We start from the raw sequence: 22,819 nt of genomic DNA, 5'->3' as shown, positions 1-22,819 counted from the left end.
TGAATTCGAATTTTGATTCTGTATATACTGCAAGCAGCTGATTAAGTTTATGTGCTTGACCAATTTTTTATGGACATAGTGTTTATTAATTTTATAAACTAATGCTATTAGCATTACTTACTGTAGATATCTACGATGATCAAAATCCATAATTTGTAGCTGGATATTAAGAAAGTATTCATATTTAAGCTATTAAGCATTCATTTAAACTATATTGCTTAGAATGCTTTAGCAAAAATTTATTTATCACTCAAGCAACATTTACGATGTATTTTTTTTTTTTTTTTTTTTTTTTTTTTTGATTCTAGGTAAAAACTCTGAATGTCACATCAAATATTAGGCTTTTAAAGATATTTCCGTTGAAACCTTCCAACCATTAGAATTTAAATTGTATATGTTTGTATGATAATAAAGCTTCTTTTGGTTTTAGTATGAAAATTCACAACGTTGCTTTAAAAAGACAAATAAGATGAGTAAGTTTGCTTCAAGCAGATTTTAAAAAGCAGACATTTGAACATGAAAGATGTAAAGTGTTATTAAAAGTGATTTTATTTGTTCTATCGTAAAAGTACTCTTCATTATTATTACTAGTTGTACTGAACAGTTGCTGTTAAGATGAGTGGGTAAAGAGGCTGTTATATAAAGCCTTGCAGTAATAATTAACGACAATTTACAGACAAATATAACAATTAGAGCGCTAGTAGAACTACAAGAATAACTGCTGTCTGTTTGAAAAGTTCCATTAGCATAAAGCCCTTAAGCGCTTTAACAACTTAATTGCAAACAAACATAAAGATCGCTTGACAAACAGCCGTTCAAATACACACTGCCACACCCACATACCCACACACCCAAATAGCAGCCGAGTGTTAAAAAGCACACATTTGTCAAATGCCTTATCGGCTCAGTCATTTCGGAGGCTTAGGAATAACAACAGCAACAACTTCTCATAGGTGCGTTCGGCCCGTCCTCTGTTTGCATCTAAGGCCAGCATGTAACAAACCGTTTATGTTTATCTTCAGTGTCATCATTAACCGCAATCAGCGCGCCTTTTGCGTTAAATGACAAACAATATAAAATGCTTTATATACGCCACATCGGGAGAGTTGAAGCAGCATAGCAGAAGAGTGAAATATGTGCGCGGAGAGAAAACGGAGTCCAACGTGGTCGCATGTATACAAAAATTTACCTGGGGAATTAACAAGCAGAACACAAAAACCGAACTTTCATTTAATCTGTTGATCTGCTCATGTGACAGCCCCCAACTGGGGTAAGGGGGCTCGTTGGCAACAAAGACTTTTCCCAGAACTTTCCTTGTGAAATTTTAAGACAGCTTAGAAATTTCTCCCTCAACCACCACGCAACACACACACACATACACAAACATATACGTGTACATTTCGCAAAAGTTGCGAAGTAGAAAAAGAAAAAGAAGAAAAGTGGTGCGACTCGTTTTTGTTGCCGCCCCTGTATGCAGCAAAATGCGCCAAAGGCTTCAGCCTTTTTGCACAGTGGTGTGTGAACAAATTTTTAACCAAAACTTTTGTTGTTCAAATAAGATTTAAAGTATTATTGGGAATGATTTCCATTAAGTAGTTAATGTTCTTATGTTGTCTGAGAAGCTTCTCAATAAAAACATGGATTAGCTAATAATTTAAAGAAAGCGGAGAAGACTGTCTTAATTATAGATTATTTTCTTTGATCTATGTATTACCTTTGTGATGATCGATCCGATCCAAGCATTAAGAGCATTATTGTAATATTCCGTAGTTGTTCTGACAGCCTTTTTTTATTAGTTACTAAAGATATTGTTGAGTTCATTGTACTTGAATTATCTGATTGTGACTTACTTGTATACAGCCTCGTTAGATACTAACTAATAAGTATATCATTTAAACTACTAAACAATAAATAAAACTGAACAATTTCAATATACATTATTAAAAATCAATAAAATTTCTGAAACGGAACTTTCTCCTGTTTATTGCCTATTGTTTAGTTGCCTCTTGCTCATTCTTATTCTACCTATCGAATATCCATATGAATAAATCTGAACACTTTCAATATACATCGTGTTTATTAGTTTCGTCTTGCTCTCTCTTATTCTACCTATTGAATACCCATATGTGTGTCATTATTTCTTCAAGTACTATAAATGTAAGCCCTTTGATCATTAACTTGCAACAACTTTTCTATGAACGAGTATGGGAAGAATCCTTCTCGAGTCCACAGCAATAACCATTATGTCATGACGTTGATAGCAATGTGGCGTTTTGTCACCACGCTCTCGACCTTTAGAGCCACTGTGCTCTGCTGTCGCCGTTTTCATCGCCGGAGCTCACCTTCATCGTTGGCGCCTTTCAGGGCGCATTAAACTTGCCAACTTGTGTTTGTGATGAAACTGCCATCGGCGTTGGGGCTAAAGTTTTGGGCTTGTTGCGAACAAAAACACACGCGGCGTGTTAAAATCTTATCAACAAACGCATGTGCTTGTATAGCAAACGATTTATGTGTGTGTGTGTGTGTGTGTGTGTGTGTGTGAGTATGTTCATGTCTCGTGCTTGGGAAATTAAAAGCAAAATGCGTTAATCATCAGCTGAGTTTTGTTACAGAGCAAAATTTAATTTGCGTTAAACGAGCGCGCCTCGCTGATTAAAGCCGTGCACGATTGTTCCCACTATTCCTCATATTCTCCCTCTCCCTATACCACTCTCCGATTTCTCACTCCTTGCTGCTCGATTTTATGCAGCAACAAAAACTTTTACATGCCTCGTCGGCGTTTTACGTCTCATGTGTTCAAAAGGCAACTTTCTGATGAAAAGTTCGTTGCCGACTTTTGGGCACACGTTGCTTTGCAACACACAATGCCCAACACAATGGCCGACGAAGGCATGTTATGGTATGGAAAGGAGCTTCAGACACTTAATCCAAAATGACAGGCGCACGTAATGCGTCAACAGGACTGAGATAAGCAAACTGCAACGAATGTCTTATATGGCTCACACTTAAGACTCAAAATGCTAATCAAAACTTGGCTGAAGTAGTGTAGTTTAGGTATGCGCGAGTGTAGTTCATGAAAATGGAAATGTTGGAATAAAGGGTATGAAAATTTAGATGAAACTATTAAGATACAGTGAGGAAGGACTTTAAAAAGTGATCTTTGAGCTGCAATAGACTTTATTGCGACAATGACTAAGCTTTGGCAATAAACCAGTGAAATGTTAAAGAGTTTATGCTCTGTATACACGGATTGATATTTTTGTTAAAGGTATACTATGCGATATAGAGTAAATATATTTTTGTCTCCGCCAGTAGCATCGTTTCATTTTTTAGCAACAGCTTAGGATAAATTTAAAAGGAGAGCAAATCAATATATTCAACAATATTCTATTTAACGGGCTTTAATGGCAATTCAAGGTTAAAATATTTGCAAAGGTGAACGAGCTTCTAAATTTTTTCGACTAAATTGTTTGTTCACAATAGCTAATTTTTTTGTTATTTATATATATGTGCATTATGTTTAAATGATTTAATTTTTAGCGATATTTGCATTGTCATATTCAAACAAAATTGATTTAAAAACGTATTTTTCGTTATTTTTACTAATATGCGATAACAATTTAAGCAACAAGTACACTTTGAGTGTCATTTTATTATAAAATGTTAGTATATTATGGACATGAAATATTATTCTCTGATTTTCTACATTTATCTTGAAATTCTTTGTTATTAATGATAGCCAAACAGGGATGTTATTTGAATATATTCTATAATCTGCCAAAATGTATTTTTCGTTTGTAAGCATGCTTAGTGCTTGTATTTAAAATTAGCTGCCATCAAATAAATGAAAAGTGAATGCATTTGCTGAAAAATGCATGTTTGGATATCAAGTTCAATAGGTTAGCTTTACCATGATGCCAAATATTAGCAACATAAACATTGTTATAATCGTATATATATAATCGAATGTGTGTATCTGTGTGTATTTCAGAAAATGTAGTCCCCCTTACGTATTACCCCACATATGCCAGTGAACTTTTCTATCTGTGATGCAAATCATTTCAAACAATGGCAAACAAATGCATGCAGTTCCGAAACATCAGCATGCCTTTTTGTTGTTTTTGCTTTTTGTGTGTGTGTGTGTTTGTGTAAAACTATGCTTTGCTGTTCACAAAAACGCTTTTCATTAGGGAAACTTATTTTTTCCTCGAATTTTCGGCAGCAATATTTGGCACAACAAAAAATGATGCCGTGCGTTGCTAACTTTATTTCCCTCATCCGAATGCACTTGGTATTCTCCCCGATTTTTGGTTTAGTTTGAAATCAGAAAAAAATTATATACTTGTAAATGCTTGCTGAGTTTGATGTCACATTGGAATCTCCCTGGTTATTCACAGTTTATCAAATCCTTTGTGTATTTTGCATAACAAATTTTCAAATGTAAGAAGTAAATGAATGCGTTGTTAACGAGCTCACAATTTTGTGCAATTACACAAATGCATTAAATTGTTGTTTCAATATGCAGCTTTTTAAGCGTTAATTTGTGTATTTGTGTACACGCATGCAGCTGTTTTTATTTCATTAAAATGTATTGCTGCTTAATTGTATTAAATCTCTAAAGAAATTATAAATATAAACAAATAGGAGTTATAAACATTTGTAAGCATTTACATATAAATAACAATGAATATGTGCGAATAAATTCAAATGCATTTTTTTATTGTGCATATACTCGTATTAATCAACATCCAGTAACAAGCATAAAGAAACATTTCCAATTATTATGTATATTATCGAATAGAAAAAGAAATGATAATTTGTGAAAGTAATTTTGAACAGTAACTAAATCGCATTGCAAGTAAATTTTAAATATAAGTAACGTATTAGGATAGGACTTTTCTAGTTTAAATAAGCAACCCATATAGAATTGTTAGTGGAATCTTTCGGAATCTAGATATAATATAATACTAATTATACAAATAATATGAGTACAATAAATACCAATTTTATGCTAATTATTTGAAGAACTATTTATTATTATAAATAACAAACCATAAAAGTTGTAAAGCAAAGTTTTAGGGTACATTTAAGCACACATATGTGTATATTTTGCACTTACATCCACACACACACACACTTAAGCAAGTTAATGACTCGCGCGAAAATCAATTTTGAAATTTTATGACTTGACTTTGTTGTCTGCAAAATTTTCGCGCACAAAGTAAAAAGCCGTGGAGTGTTTTCATTTTTTTTTTTTTTTTGTTTTTCGCTTACAAGTGGCAAATTTTGTTGTTGACTAGAGGCATGGGTATTGGGGTTCCACTTCGCTTGTCTGTTTTCTACTTGCAGCGCATATGTTGCTCTCAAGTCAAGGCATATAAGCAGGCAAAAGCTGACAGGCGCTTAAATGTTTGTATATGTGTGAGTGTGTGTGTGTGGGTGAGCTTGTTGGTGTGAGTGCCTGTGCGCCATATAAATGCAAATGGCTTATGAAAATAATTTGCCAGTAAATTACAAATTTATGGTAAATTGCATATTGAAGGATTTTTCCCTCATCTCTCTGCTATGACCGCCCAGAAGCATTGTTGTTGTAACGCTCGCACCCTCTCCTACCCTCTCCCACCCACCTCCACCCGCACTCCTTCATTGTTGCCCAAGCACCTGTACCAACTCATTTGGCTGCTGGCAACAGAGAACGTTTTCTATTTTTTATACTTCTTATCAGCCCGATTGCGTTAAATGGAAATTTTTTTCATTGAAATAATTGCGTGTTTAAGGTGAAATTCTTCCTTTTTTATGTGCCCGGAAATGATTACAAGCGGAAGTAGGCGGCGAGCAACGAGCAGCGGGCAAGTGAGAGCGAACAGCAGCGCAATGCAAAAACGTAAATTAATACAATAAACTTTTGCAGTTGTAAAATGGGGAATAATGGGGGAAGGTAAAAAAAGAAAGAATGGTGGCGGTGCGGGTGGTTGTTGAGCGAACGAACATGGCCATGTGACCATGTAGCGTATGCGCAATGTTAATGAGGCGGCATTTGCGCAAAGGCTTCAAGGCTTAACTGTAAGTATGCATTCGAATGTATGTGTGCGTGTGTGTGTGTGTATGTGAGTGTGCGTGTGACGGCGTCCCTGTGTGTAACGCACTCGTAATTCATTGTAAATGCGTAAAAATTTTAATGAAAGCCCCTCTGTAAGTCGCTTTCCCAAGAGGAAATGCATTTAAGCAGCTCTGGCAACCATTTTAACTGGATTTCTGCAATTGACGGAGGCCTTGCATTTCACTTTGCAACTGATTGCGTCAAGTAGGACAGTGGGCAAATGGCTTTTAATGATTGCCTACCAGTACGAGAATAGAGGCAAAGCAAAATATTTTTAATAATATCTATTCAGTTGAGGTAATTTTTGAGCAAGATTTTCTTTTATCTATGACAAATTACGATTAACCTTGCAATCTAGTTTTAATTGCATTGAAATCTGATATTAAAGAAGAAATGAAATTACATGCCGTAGCTGCTTAAGATGACTTAAATATACTAGAGATTTCTTTAAAAATTAATCAAAAAAATTGTTTGAAATACATACAAGTAGTATTGTGGATTACTATAATATGTAAACATTACTAGCTATCGTATGTTTATAATAAAAAGTAATATTGGCGCGTATATGTAGTTATTTTATATTGCTTCTTATATAAGCCAGGTAAGGTAAGTCTCTGAGTTAACATCTTTGTTCCTTTATTTGAAGCATTTTAGCAGAAACGTATTTCTACTAGTGAAATTTAGAACCAATTTTTAAAATTCTTTGTTTCAATTTTTAATAAATAATTAATAAATAAGTCTTAAGAGGTATACATATGTAAAATTCGGTTTAACGACTGAGTTGTTAGAATGACTAGTGCTTTTGCAACATAAGTAGCTCTACTTGTTGCACTAGGAATTAATAAATAATTAGCTATCAATTAAAAAGCCGTGGCCTATATTTCCATAGGTTGTGCATTACTCATTTCATAAAGTTACTTCAAATGCAAGTTCTCTTATCTTTAGGAAATTAAATATAATGCACCCCATTAGATTGACAGTAATGGTGTGGAGCCAACACAGTCTTCTGCTTTATAAAGATATTTAAAGGCAGACTCACTCTTGAGGGACTTCCTTGGCATAAAATCTACCAAGCTACAGTGCCAACAACTTAATTTTCCTAACGCATAGCTCCCAAAATCCCAACGAAATTCACCTTTTCAATGAATTGCTTTTGCCAGCAGTAGAACGGACATTGAACGAATCTTAAAATACTTGCAGACATGCTGCACTTATTCTGCTCTAGCCTCCAATTCAAAGTGTTTAGAAAGCATCAAATGAGTTGCACGGAATTTTAAACAACTTTCTGAAGAAAACCCGAGCAAGAAGAATCAAACAAACCGACAAACAATTGAAATAGCATGCAGCCAAGGTAGCCAAACAGACAGAAGGCATCAGTGTCTGAAGAGGGAGAAGAGCAAACGAGTTGGGGTTAAAACGTTGCGAGTAAACGTACTGAAGAAGTCAAATAAAACAAAGTAAAAAACGTAATTTAATGACCAACAAAGGAATACTTTCACCTGAACAAAAACAATGCCAAGTCAATGGCAATGGCAATGGCAACGGCAACGGCAGCAGCTGCAGCTGCCACGCCCTCTTTGCACAAAATTGCATTTCCACTTGGATGCGAAACGAACGTGGAGAACGTAAAAAGTTTTCTTTTGCAATTTGTTTTGTTTACTTCTTACATACTATTGCAATTGTTCAGTTGTTATTATTGTTATTGCTGTTGTTGTTGCTGTGGCTCTTGCTGTTGTTCTTTGTTTTGTAAACAGCATGGAAAATTGCAGAGAACTTTGGCAGCGGCCGGCAAAACAAAAGCTAAAGGTGGCCTCAACTATTGGATAAATCAGCTGCAGTCACAAATGCGAAGATGACGTTGACAGCTGGTCGAGCTGCTTGGCAAGCTGCTGTTCCTTGGGGGGTGCAGGACAGTCAGTCCTAACTAAGTATCTGAGGAGCAGGCAATACCCCCACCCAGCAGTGCTGTTTATTGAAGTGCCTGCTGTCTTTACGACTTGTTCTAGAGGACTGCCAGCAAGCTGGTGTTCAATTCAATTCAAGTTCTCTTGGTTTATTTTTTCTTTATTTTATTCATTGGCGAGAGTTCTCAGTCCGCATCTATGGGTATCGGAATCCAATGGTTCGACCATTAAGCTGCTTGATGTTTGCTCAAAATTGCTTGACCTTCCTGCTGCTGCATGACTGTGACTTTTTTCTAAATCTCACGACCGCCAAAAATGATTTTTTTCAATAATATCAATGTGCCAATGCCAATGATATTGGCAATGAAAATTTTGATATGATTCAAAGGAATCATTTTTAAGCAAATTTTAAAATAGGTTGCCGAAAAAAGTTTCAATTGATTAAAATGTCAAAAGAGAAAAAGTTTTCTTTTTGTAATATGCTCCGAAAACGGAACTGAAAGTAATATTAATATTGAATTAATTAAACTATTTCTTTGGGAAGTACTTATTTTAATTGGAACATTTTTTCTGCAATACAATCTTATAATTTATTAAATCCTTTATTAAATCCTAATCCTGCAAAATATTTGGTTTTGTGTCTATTTGTGTCGACAAATAAGGCAGTCGATGAAAAGAAATGTGTTCTCAAATAACAATAATAAAGCAAAAAGTTTTATAATGAAAGATAATATTAGCTTTAAGAAATCGTAGTCCACGTTAAGCGTATACAGATTATTTTTCAACAGCAACACAAGTTAGACAGATTCACCCCAGATAGTAAGATTGACACATCCTTTAGCCACATATAGTATTATATGTATTAGTATCGTTCACCGATTTCTACAATACTCAACGCATTGGTTTGAAGTTTATGATTGCTTCTCTGTCTGTCCGTTCGAATACGATGTCAAGTTTTGTTCATCTAGATAGCCCTTATTTAAAATTTATTTTCTTTATTAATTAATCCTTTTAGAAACCATTCCTCATTCTTATTGTTTATTTAAAGGTCACTTGTTATGTGTCAATTATATATTAGTTGGCATACATTAAAAAAATATTTATAAACTTTTACGGAAATTATTTTCCTTATAATTCTAAAAAAAATTGAGGAACAATTTCTATTGAGTAATTAGTTAATGAATATTTTAAACTTAAGTGAAGTATTTCTTATTATTTAGACTTTATAAAAAGTAAGCTGAACATTGTAAAATATATCTCTTTTATATTTATTTAAAATCTTTTGAGTCCCATGGTGTCTTGATATTCAAATACATTGAAATTCCAGTCGCTATTTTTCTAACTTTGTTTGACTATTGGGGCATTAAGTGCCACAAAACCCAAAGGCGGCCCATAACAAAAACAGTACATAGCAATGCACATAAATCAAATTATTTCTAAGACTATTGTGCAATGTAAGAAAAGAAAAAAGGAATTTGCGACAACAAAAGGCGGCAGAAGTTGAAAGTTTTGTAAAATAAAGTTTGGTTGCGCCACAAGTTTGAACAACGTGTGGCAGACGCGCCTGCCACTGCAATGTTAATACACTAAAGCCCTTTTTGCTTTATATGTAAATGCAAGTGGGTATGTATACATATATCTAATGTACACACATATCTACATGTGAGGTTTCATGTGGGAGTGCAGTGGGACATTTTGCTTATATGGAAAGGCAGCGAGCAAAGAATTCACAATAGAAAAGTATGCAACAAACTTTGAAAGCAGAGCAGAGTCCGCAAGTAAAAGACTAAGAGCTAAAAGCTGGCTAGCAATCAAGTGACATTTTTACAAGGAGCCACAGAGGCAACATCCACAGCCTCGGTTGCAGCTCTACTAGCCAACCATTTGGCTACGCTCGCTGATTCCGCTGCTAACGGAAAGTAAAATCATAAAAAATAAAACTCAGTTGAGTCTTATGGGATGTTTTTGATGACGTTTTCACGAGCTGTAAAGATGTTGGGCAGATACTAAAATAACTTACAAGTAAGCTAAAGAATTGCATGGCAACTAATGCTCTGTACTTTATTTTTTATTTGGTTCGTTTTAAATGAATATATTTATTCATTTCGATGGGAACTTAGAAAAAAATAAGTAGCTTTCCACTTACTAAGTTCACATCGTTTGGTTTAGTCATTCAATGACAAATAAAGAAACAAAGAAAAATAAATAACCGATTATTTTCTACAAGTAATAATATATCCCCTTACAGACTCAAGACGGGAAAATTTTTAAGCTCTAAATATTTAGAGTTTTTGTTTAAAACTTAATTGAAATGCAAATAGGTGTAGAACGTCATTTGAACCATTTGAGGTAAATGCTATAATTTAAATAGTCTTTTATTTATTTTATTTGTTATTAAGTTTTTAGTTAAAAATTGAAAGATTTTTTTTTTGGCGTCCAAGGTGGGAATATCACGAAAACGATCAAGATATAATGAACTCAAACATCTTTTTTGAACCGTATTAAGTCTTATGACGGGCACAATCCGATTAGTCTAGATTTGATTTATAATTTAAATATGGATTTTTATACCCTGTACCCGTAGGGTATAAAGGGTATACGAGCAATGGTTTTTCTTTGGCCTAAAAACACCAACATATATTATTTGTACAGGAAAAATTATCTGTTATGCTAAGCAGGAACCGCAATCATACCTTATAGAAGCCATATCCAATTCTTTTCATTTGCTGTCGAGTCCATTCTCGTTTCACTGTTTTCCCAATTTTTGCAGACCATTTTGCCGATATATCTCTCACAGTACTTCGCCGACTTTCCTTTATTGTACTCGGCAAACTTCTTTTGTCACGCGAAGTAACTTTTGAGACTCGACCTCTGTTCGCTGTATTACAGTGTATATTGCCATTCTTTCTGTAGCTTTTCACTATATTTTGAACTGTAGACTTAGAAAGCATAAGACTTTTCGATATTTCACCATAGCTGTTGCCCAAATTTAATTTTTTTAGAATTTTAGCTCGAACTTCCTCACAAACTGGCTTGCCACGTGCCATCGTGCTCATAAATCAGGGAATAAAACTAAAACTACAACTAAATGTCATATGTTTTTACTTTTCCTTCATCACAATATTCTATTTACCGTTACTTGTCCAGTTTTTGTTTATATTTTAAATTTTTCACCGTTTTTTTAAGAAAAACAAGTAAAAAAGCTAAAGTCGGGTGTCCCGACTTTGAAATACTCTGTACATATGTTTACAATAATTATAGAAAATAAAAAAATTAAGAAAATAAAAAAAAAAAATTTGATCGATTTTACCTCTCTCGGTATTCGAACTCACGTAAAGGGTGTATAATTGCACATTTACATAACAATTGCGTCTGTGTGAGTGTATGTATGCCTATGCGCATCAATTCGTGTCTGTGTAAGCATTTTCGCAGTCAACCAAACAGCAACATCAACAACAGCCGCGGGCAGCGCTTGAGCAGCGCTGCAGCAGCGCTGCATCAGCAAATATATTTATGGCTATAACTTCTTGTTAAATCGGTCTATCATAATGAAATTTGGCATACGGACACATAATAACCAACTGGGGGTATTTCCAAAATTTTAGTTCGAAATTCCAAGAATTACGAGAGTTACGATTTGCGGGGTAGAGGGGGGAGGGAGGGGAATTCCAAAATATACATTTTCTGCGTATTCACATAAGGCATCTGGGACTAAAATTTGGTGTTCCTAGGTCTTATAGTCTCCGAGATATAGGCGATTATACGAATGGAAAATCGGGAAAACCCCCATAGGGGGGAAGTGGGGGGGAAAATCAAAAAAATAAAACAAACTCGTATAGAATACACACATAACGCATCTTTGTGCAAAATTTGGTGTCTCTATCTCTTATAGTCTCTGAGATCCAGGTGTTCATACGGACGGACAGACGGACAGACGGACAGACGGACAGACGGACAGACAGACAGACAGGGCTAGATCGACTCGTCTCGTCATGCTGATCAAGAATATATATACTTTGTGGGGTCTGCCACGCCTCCTTCTGCCTGTTACATTTTTCAGCTCCCGCAAACCTAATATACTCTTGTACATTTCATGTACAGAGTATAATAATGTTGCCGTACCAATTAATAATGGTCAAAATATTTCGTGTAGTATGAAAGTTGTTTTATTTAAATTGAGTTTTTTCATTTTGTTGATATGAAACTTGTGCATGTTTTTATATGAAATTAAAGGTAATTCAATGACCTTTTTAAAAAGTATAAATATGTTTGGGCAATCATCGCCTACAAATAAATATGAGTCATTAAAAGTTGCACTGTCGAAAAAAACCTTGCCGTACCAATTAATAGTGGTTAGGGCTCGTATTAGGTTTGTGCAAAGTATGTAACATGCAGAAGGAAGCATCTCCGACCCCATAAAGTATATATATTCTGAATCAGCATGATGAGAGAAATCGATCTAGACATGTCCGTCCGTCCGTCCGTCTGTCCGTCCGTCTGGATGAACGCGAGGATCTCAGAAACTATAAAAGCTAGAATAACCAAAGTTGGCATGCAGATTCTCCTAGGTCCGAGAAAGGACGAGTTTATTTTATTTTTTGGAATTTTCCCACCCTTCCCCCGCTACAGAATTTCGTCAATAGCGTCCACATTTCAAATGCTACCTAAACCAAACTTTGCACACATATATATATAATTTTCTACTGTTCTTCAAAATTTTATTCAATTCGGTCAATTCGAAGAAAAGTTATTAGCGAAACAAATTCTCGCCAGTACAACCCTAACAAACTGCAGCAACAAGTTCGCTCTTCTTCTTTCTCTTTTTGCTGCTGCTATGGGCGCATATAACTCAGTGACGGAAGTTTACCTGGGTACAGGGTATTACACTGTCGGGCTTGCTCGACTGTAGCGTTCTCTCTTGTTTTCTATTAAAATAGATTTCACTTTTTGGTGCAAACTGAAGTAAACTAAATTTAAATTTATCTTCATTGTATAACGCTATTAGTCGATCAGTGGGAATGGAAAAATTTGTTCAAAATAAAGCCTGCCAAATACTTCATATAAAATTATGTATTTATTCTATTTAGTCTTACTATAGTATATGCCAGTCCTACCAGTCCGATTTAACCCAATTGCAGTAGTAATTATTTATTCCTTCTCTACATAACACAAAACCACACGTTTGCTGCACAAGAGAGTATATTATGTTTGTATAGAGAATTTTATTGTTTCACTTTCTAGTACAACTTTTTTTCGAAAAGAAAAGAGAAGGTTTTGCTTAGTTTCTATTGTTTTAGCTGCTGAAGCAATATTGAGACTCGTCACGGCATATGCATTTATCATTTTTGATGACCCCAGAGTCGTGTGGCTTTGAAGTACCTTTGATCCAGCTGTGCATTGGACCAGTTCGTTACACTGAAATGCACACTCAAACTATTTGCCTGTCCTTTCGCTCGATGCTGTCAAATGTGGCCAAAGATCAAAATGCATTTGAAGGAAAAAAAGGACAAAGCGCCAAAGTATACATTCTTTTGTTGTTGTTGTTGTGGTTGTTGTTGTTGTAGTTGCATTGCTGCTACATTTTGTCAAATGCAATGCAACGGCACCAAGCATGTCCGCCTGTCAATGCATTTGTCCGTCTTGGTCCGTTCAGTTGGCGCTTCGAACAGCATTCGACCAAAATAGCAAAACAAATGGAAACTTTTGCATCTAGCTTTTGTTACACACAGCCTTGTTGGTTATGTTGTTGTTGTTTCTGCTGCTATTGCCATGTTGGCAATGTGGTTAAAGTTTCGTTGCTCCTGCCGGGCACTTCAAACTGTTGGCCAGACGGGCACCGAAAACAGCACATTGAATCGCATTTTCGTAGACACATGAGCACGCGCGCCTGCAACTACTAAGGCTAGAAGTTTCTACACCAAAAAAAGTTATTTATGGAATTTTGAAAAAGAAGGAAATGTTTTAAGCCCTACAGTATATTGCAAAAATCTACAGCTCCTGTCTTTGATATTCAGTTATAAAATAGTGTTGAGCACGAAAAAGATAAACAGAAAACAGAACCAGTGATTTTAATGTTTCTTAGACTGTTTATAAACTGTTGATGAACTAACTGATATTATAAAAGTTTTTTTAATTCACGAAGTCAACTCTTATGTGTGGCTAAGTACTTCTTCAACTAATTCAGAATAAATTATTGTTGAATTATACTTCATTTGTCTTAAGCTGCCCCTCATCGTGTTCACTAATCAAGAGTTGAGTTAAACATTTGCGATTTTCCTCTAGTGTAGCCACTTGTGTTGTTTTTGCCTTAGTTTGCATTTCAAAGCCTGCCAACTGACTTGGAATGACTCGAAGTTTCATTTGCGCAAACAAATATGGCAACATTTGATGTCGAACAGCTGACGGCTGCTATTGCTCGCCATGAAATTTTCAAAATCATATTTTGCACATCAATAAGTCGGCGAGCAATGCTTGACGTGATATGGCGGAGTGGTGCGAGTGCAGTTTGAATGCCTGAATGCCTCTTGATTTGCCCGTACTCTGTCTGTATGTCTGTCTGCCTGCCACATGCCATGCATATGTTGCCCGTTTTGTATGCTCCATTGTTGGTCTTGTTGCAATAGCCGAGCGCGTGTTTGCCGCTTCTGCGCTTCCGGTCTTCGCCGCATGCATTTCCGCTGGCATTGCATTAATGTCGCGCTTTTCATATTGCTGTATCCTTCCGTTTGCACTTATCATCAGACATGTGCCACTCTCTCTACTCGTGTGAATATCAGTGTGTATGTATTTATTAAATATACTGTGCATACCTATGCATGCTTGTTAGGACACCAAGTTCTAATGGCTATAAGCAGTGTAATTCGGATAGAGAGCACGATATCAATACAGCAAAATTCGGAGCAAATAATTTCGAATTCCTAGCTGAACAAACTATGTTTAGCACGTCACTAATTGTGCTCCAGGCTGAGCAGAGCCCACATGGAGCGACTGTACAGGCACACCAATCCCCTCGCCATTAACCTTCTTGTCAACAGCACCTCCATCCGCAGTCTAAGATACCACCCGCACCTACCTCATCGCACTAACTAAACTTCCGCACCCCTATCTACCCATCTCCCTACATAATACAAAATCCTAATGCCAATGTTCCTTCATTATAATTTGCTGGTTGTCCATTGGGACAGATTGCAAATATAAAATATCTGTTAAAAAAATAAAAAATTAATTGTGCTGATAACTATTTAATGATTGCACAGACTGAATATATTGTGATATTTAATCACAAAATTAGAATTATATTATTTACTCTAGATCTGTTGGATTAGCCACATTTTTATACCCTGTACCCGTAGGGTAAAAAGGGTATATTAGGTTTGTGCAAAGTATGTAACATACAGAAGGAAGCATCTCCGACCCCATAAAGTATATATATTCTTGATCAGCATGACGAGAGAAATCGATCTAGACATGTCCGTCCGTCTGTCCGTCCGTCTGTCCGTCTGTCCGTCCGTCTGGATGAACGCGAGGATCTCAGAAACTATAAAAGCTCGAATAACCAAAGTTGGCATCCAGATTCTCCTAGGTCCGAGTAAGGACGAGTTTATGTTTTTTTTTTTAAATTTTCCCCCCCTTCCCCCGCTACAGAATTTCATCAATAGCGTCCACATTTCAAATGCTACCTAAACCAAACTTTGCACACATAATTAATATATAATTGTCTACTGTTGTATAAAATTTTATTCAATTCGGTCAATTTTAAAAAAAGTTATTAGCAAAACAAATCCTCGCCAGTACAACCCCTCCAAACTGCAGCAACAAGTTCGCTCTTCTTCTTCCTCTTTTTGCTGCTGCTATGGGCGCATATAACTCAGTGACGGAAGTTTACCTGGGTACAGGGTATTACACTGTCGGGCTTGCTCGACTGTAGCGTTCTCTCTTTTTTAAGTTACTTCCGGGTTTACTGTTGGAACAACATTTTTATTATATAATAAGCATACATTGCCTTTGCTCTTAATATTCTATTTGAGGAATACCACATGTTATTAAAACTCTCAATCTAATAAATGTGTTCAAACGATATGAAAAGAATCTCTGAGCTGATGCTCATCCGAAAATATTATTTATTTTTAAATTTATTGAGCTCATTCCTGCTAGCATTTTAATTTAGCTTTTTTTCATGCGAATACTGCCTTGGATCCATATATACATACATTTTTTGTATATTTATCAATTTTCTTATAGCGTTGGATTAACTGACTACTACTTTTTCAATTAATACACTAATTCAATCATATAACAAAATTAAAATATTTTTGCGTTGTCCACTTTAGCTTCCTTTCCTTTGATTTGCTCCCAGACACACGCAATGCTCTTTTTACCCCTTCTTTGCTGACACTGTTTTCTTTACCTTCTCCAATTAATTTAACCCGAGTTACTTAACTGGCCAAACCCACTCTTGGTTTAATTGAATAAAGCGAAAAGTTTTTTAAACGTAAACAAGAACTGAGAAGAGAAAAAAGAACAAGATAGAAAAATAAAGAGTTTCCATTTTACAGCCAACAAATCTTATACATTTTTTGTTCATTTTGCTGCAGAGCAAAAATTTATTTTGCACTAGTGAGAAACAACAGAGAAGCGAGAGAAAATGGAAGACAATTGCGTGCAGATTGAAGTGGCATGGAAAATTAATCAGCGACATTTAGTTACAGCTAAGAAATGTATTTAAAGACTAAATGGGCGAACATGAGGGTACAACATACAAACACTCACACATATATACGAGCACATAATATAGATAGACGTGCAATAAAAATGCCGTCATTAATGTTGGGGGCAGAGCAAAGCAAAATTGCGTATACGCCATGTGTACGAAAACACTTGATGTGCGCCGTTAAAATGAAAATGTTGTACTACTTGCTTCATGCCTTGCGCTGTTGCATTCCTTAACCATCTCTTTATCTGTCTATCCCTCTCTGTCTCTTGCTGAGCTATCTACGTTGCGTGTAAATTGCCAAAAGGATAAAATTTAAAACGTCCTTAAGCCAAAGGCGGTAGCGCCAGCAGCTAGAGAACACCCAGACGCATCCACAGTCCAAAATAAAAGTAACAGAAAGTGTTGAGAGGTTTTCCTAAAAGCACTCACACCCACAAACATCCAACTTGAAATGCTTCAAGGCAGGGAAGTGACAAAACGTGGCACACGCATCTACAATGGAGCTTTGGAGCACTTATTTGTGTTGTTGTTTCTTTTGTTGTTGCTGCTATTGTGGCAGTTGCCGTCTGTGGCACATGTCTGTTCTCTGCTGGTGCATTAAATTTGAGCAAAGCAACTGCAACGTCGACAAATGTTGGCCCAGAATCGTGAGGCCTAAATGAGTTGTCTAGTTGAATACGACTGAAAACGTCTGACTAATTGGTGGAGCTTATTTCAAAGCTGCACAAATACCTTTCAGAAATTGTTAATTAACTGTTGAGTTTTATATTTTTGCAGAACTTATGCAGACCTTTGAAAACATTTTGTTTGCTTGGCATTGATGGACACAAAAATTGATAGGAAATAGTCATAGTCATTGACGCAAAATTAAATTATTCTATTACAAGTTTTTCGAATGTTTCGCAACTTAGAAAAATGGTATTTTAAATAAGGCAGAAATGGATAATAAATACCAAGAAAATAGCAGCTCGATCAGCGAACCGATTAATTACTTATCTATAATGGAAACAAACGCAAATTCTATTCCACATTTTTCAGTCTCAATCTTCATTGAGAACTATATATTTTCTTAAAACTGATTCGGATCGAAAAGTTCATTTGACCATTTGATCCGACACTTTAAAATATGTCTTAAATATTTGGTTTTTTAATTTTTATTTTATAATATACATAATATAATATAGTATACCAAATTGATTAATATACTACTTATATTGAATGGCTTTCTCTGCACGACAACTTAAAACCAATTGTAAGTAAACAGGAAACAACATTTCAAAAGCCAATGCTGAATCCTAATCGACTTTTTCCAGCTTTTTCCATTAACTAATGCTACTGCTTTAAAGCTTTAATGCTTTAAATAAACGCCCAAAAAATAAGGTACAAACAATTAACAAATAACACCCACTTCAATTTCAAGCCCAGTGGCTCGGAGGCAATTATTCACATCAAAAACAATGCTAAGATGAATGAGAGAAAGTCTGGAAATCATTCATTCAGCATTTACCATATATTATTAAAGCACACGCGGTCGCTTCTGTTAATTGAAAAATGAATAATTTACGCAAAATTTACATTGAATTCTGATATTTTCAGGTATTTGCCTGATTGCTGCTATCATTTATTAAAAACGACAATGCGGCAGCTGGCGTTGGCATCGCAAACAGACGAAAAATCAAAATATCAAATGATGTATCGATAGGCGAACAAGTTAATAAGTGGAATTGCAAATGACGCGACGGCATAGACATCCCCGTCTACGGCAAGGACAGCAAACAACAAAGGTAACAAACACCTTTCAAAATCAACTGCCGCAAATAAAGCTTATTATTTTCCTAACGACGAGTTCTGTAATGAAATACGCGACGTCTGAAAAGGACGACAGGGAGACAAGGAGTCAGGAACGAAGGCAACGTAACTGCCACGACACGTTTTATTACACTTTGCATTTTACAAAAGCACACACAAATAAACAAAATAAACAGTAAGAAATGGCAACAGTAATAGCAAAAGCAACAAGGCAATGAGGCTGAAGGTGAATGGAAATGGAGACGTCGACGTCTCCACGTCTTTCGTTCTTCAAAGCGCAACAGAGCCAAAACGAAAAAAAAATAAAACAGGAGAAAGAAAACACCATGGCAAAGATGTCTTAGCGATGCACAGTGGTGTCAAGCGTAAGACAATGCAGAAAATACAAAATATTTATAATTAATTTTATCTAAGCATCAATTAGAGTGTGGTGCTGTCTCCGCTATGACAATATTTGAAAGTATTTGCCATTTGATGGATCTACTTTTCACATAACATACGTAAGAAATTACTAAATTTTCTTAACTTTCTGTTAATTATTTACCAAATATGGAAAATACTCCTAAGGTGAATACACTCACTTATTCAAATAGTTTCGACTGTTGTTAGGTTCTATAATAACTAGGCGATGAGCTTTAGCTCGTTACTATTTATTGTGTCAAAATTTATGATTTACTTTTGATCTATAATATCTTTATATTGTAATATAAATTTGTAAATACAATATGATTTGGAGATGCATTGGAATTGTTTTTTACGAATTAGTTTTAGAATTTTTTTAAATCAATAAACTTCAATATTCTGAACTTCTACTGACAGTCATACCAAAGAACCAGTGGTAGTTCAATAAGAAGACACTGCATGTTTGCCTCAAAATTAGCAATAAGATCACAAATCTAGCAGCAAAGTATTAGGAACAATGCTTAAGATCGAGCTATAATTATAGCATTCCAGCTCGATAATAAACCGATTCCACGGTAAAATGATTCGTTTGTTTGCCTTTTTAACTTTTTTAACGTTTGTTTATTTTTTTATTATTATTTCCGGTTTACGGGGCGCATGATGAACACGCTTATTGATTGCCTGCCTAACCTTTAATAGTTGTTGTTGTCGACTCGAATGTAAGCGAATGGGTGTGCATGTGTGTTTGTCTATGGTTTGTTTTCCTAAGCTTCAAGTGACTGCGGAAGTGTGTGAGAGTGTGTTTTCAATATATGTGTGCGAAATCGCGTTATTGAGTTCTGATATGTAAGGATGTGTGTATGTCTACATTCATTCGAGGCTCGAAATTCTCGATTTTTTGGCCTTGTTATTTATTTTTACAATGACATTAAAGACTTGGAAAGATGCTGTCAAAAGAGCACAATAGAATACACATATCTAAAAGTCACCTTGGTAACAAGTTGCTATCGATTGTGCAGAGGCTGTACAAAGGCTGGTAAGTATCTACATTATTTATGCGAAATTCCTTTAATGAAGATAGCCTCAATATTGGGTCACTAAGTATGCAATAGCTAATGTTTTTTGATTTAAGTATATTTTATTCTTCACTGCCATAGCAACAACGTAAGCAACAATAATGATCGGATTTCGATTGAAATTTAAGAAAAGAATTACGGCAATTTCACAATAACGACAATTTCGAAGAGGTACAGCATACGTGAGAGTCAAAGTTCTTTTGATGAAACGACTTAACTTTCCAAAACGCTTACTACAATAAATTTGATTTTTACATTCAAATTCAACACTCAGAGCGCATCTGAGGCTCTTCATGTACCATTTTACTTTAATGCTTTTGCTTGTTTTTTGCAACTTAACGTGAACACGTAAAGTAACTGCTGAAATATCTCACGCGCCTGAAAATGTCCCACAGAGCTCTACGTTGCTTCCTAACCACACATCTCGCATCACACCAAATTGTTGTCAAGTTAATGGCATCGCAGGCATCACGCAGCTTAGCACCAAAGCGAGGGTCACATGGGTGTTAGATGCAGCGATAAAAACCGCAGCCCCAAAGCCCCAAGCCACAGGCATTGCCATAGCCAAGTCGGAGATGGTGCTGAAGCAAAAGCTAAAGCTAAAGCTGGAGCAGTCAGGACACATTCGCATTAATGACACGGCGATAACTTCAATTTTTCATTTCGCAACATTGGTGATTACAACGCGTCGCACATTGTTGCCATTTCCGTTTCCGTTGCGTTGCGTTTCAGCACGCACGCGGCCATTCGCTAACAACGCAAACCTATATATGTTAGGTAGGCAAGTCTGCCCCCCGACCACTAGATAGGCGTGTGCGTTGCCAACACTTGACAATTACAACACATGCTCAAGATTTCAGTTCCCAACCTTTGTTTTGGGCGCAGCTCGTACCCACTAACCAGCAGCTGACTTTTTTTTTCGTTCGACATCGGCTTAAATCACACATATATAGAGAGTCTAGAGATGTGAGCGTGAAAAGAAAAAAAATCAATTCTTTGAAAGTTAGTAAAGTAGCACTCGATATTCGACACATGCTATAAGAAAATTGTACACATTCAAACAGTTTTATTCCAAAAAATCAAGACAGCTTTAATTGAAATTATTAAGACATTCTCTTTTTCAAAAACTTACATAAAATCAATGGAAATACTGTTGCTTCTAAGCTCTATTTCGTATTATTAAAAGAATGAAATATTTTGTTTTAGATCACATGAATATGTGGAAATAAAGGAAATAGACAGTATACAAGTAAAGAAACAAAATATGCTTAAATAATTGATATAAAGAAACAAATGATTAAAAAGAAAATTTTCGAATCGCTATGTAAAATTTTTTTAAAGCTTGAATTTTTTCTTTCCAAATTCATGGTCACGATCTATTCCCATACCCCACGTACACCCATATACTCATTCTTATAAACGTATACAGGTGTGCAGGTGGGTGTTTGTGTCCGTAAAATATTCAAATTAAAAGGACTTATGTAGGCACTCAATGTTACCGCCATTATGTTACATTGTTGTCACCGCCCCCAGCTCTGCCCTCAGTAGCGCGCCCCGTTAAGGCGACAACCTCGACCTCTGCTGCTGTCATTGCCTGCTTCTGTTACTGCCCCCTCACCGCCTGCTGACTGCTTCCGTTTTCAACGCTTGCCTGCCACTTGCAACCTGCCATTTTTTTACACTTTAGTTGACAGCGGCAACCATTTACGGCAACCAGCCTCCCTCTCTATCTGGCTCTCTGTTTCCCATACTCCTGAGCAGCTTGCTAGTTGTCCTTGTAGCTGTTGTTGTTGCTGTTGTTCTTGCTGTAAACGTATATGTCGTATTTTCCGGGTAATTTACATTCTCATGACAACGCGCGTTCACATAAATACATACATACACAATACATAGACTTATGCATATAGAGTCGCATGCAACAACAATACAAGTAATAACAACAACTACAATGTCAGCCCCCGTCAGCTGTCTTTTTATTTTTGTTCTCAGCACATTTCTTCATCTTTAAACTCAATGGCCTGACAATTTAAAAAATGATAATAAAAACAAGCGCAGACGAAGAATAAATAGTATTAGACGGTGACGAAAAAAAGAAGTGATGTAAAAGAAGAAGGAGGATGTAATCGTTTCTTATATTTTGCCTCGTTATTCTTAGTTGTTGCACTTTCGTTGGCTCGCATTTTGGCATTTTTATTACAGCTGCGTGGGATTTTATTACCGAGCAAATTAAGCGCATAAATTTCATCAAGCTGCACATTTTGCGAACGCTGTCAAGAATTTTTGATGAGTTTATTGAAATATTTTGCATTATTTATTTTGATTATGCGCACAATGAGCAGCACATGCACACTCTCACACACACAAACACATCGCCACTCAGAAGCACATGCACATGCCTAGGTAAGGTATCAACCTAAAATCCCAGAAGGTTATGCCAATACTTTCTTGTCGGTTGTAAAAATTCAAAGTTGAGATTTTTAAGGCAAAAAATAATAATTTGAGAAACTATTTGCTTCAAAAAATGCCTTTCATACTTTTAAGGGTCTTAGTTTTTTTGTGCTATATATATTATTATTATTTGATTGTTTTATGTTTATTGCAAGTAAATATTTTTTAACATAATCTACATATTGTTGCAATTAAATTTGTTCTATAAAGCTCATGAATTCAATGGTTTCGCATTCGAAATTGTAACATACCTTAAAAAATTACATTGCTTTGCTCTTCATTACCATCTTCTCCATGCAAAAGACTTTAATAAAGCTCCAGAGTAATTTCAAAGGGCAATGCAAATGTCTCTAATAAAAGGCACATT

Source organism: Scaptodrosophila lebanonensis, unplaced genomic scaffold, assembly GCF_003285725.1.
Source record: "Scaptodrosophila lebanonensis strain 11010-0011.00,11010-0021.00 unplaced genomic scaffold, SlebRS2 tig00000053-arrow-pilon, whole genome shotgun sequence".
In the NCBI taxonomy this organism is placed as follows: Eukaryota; Metazoa; Arthropoda; class Insecta; order Diptera; family Drosophilidae; genus Scaptodrosophila; species Scaptodrosophila lebanonensis.
Note: the sequence above shows the minus strand (reverse complement) of the source record.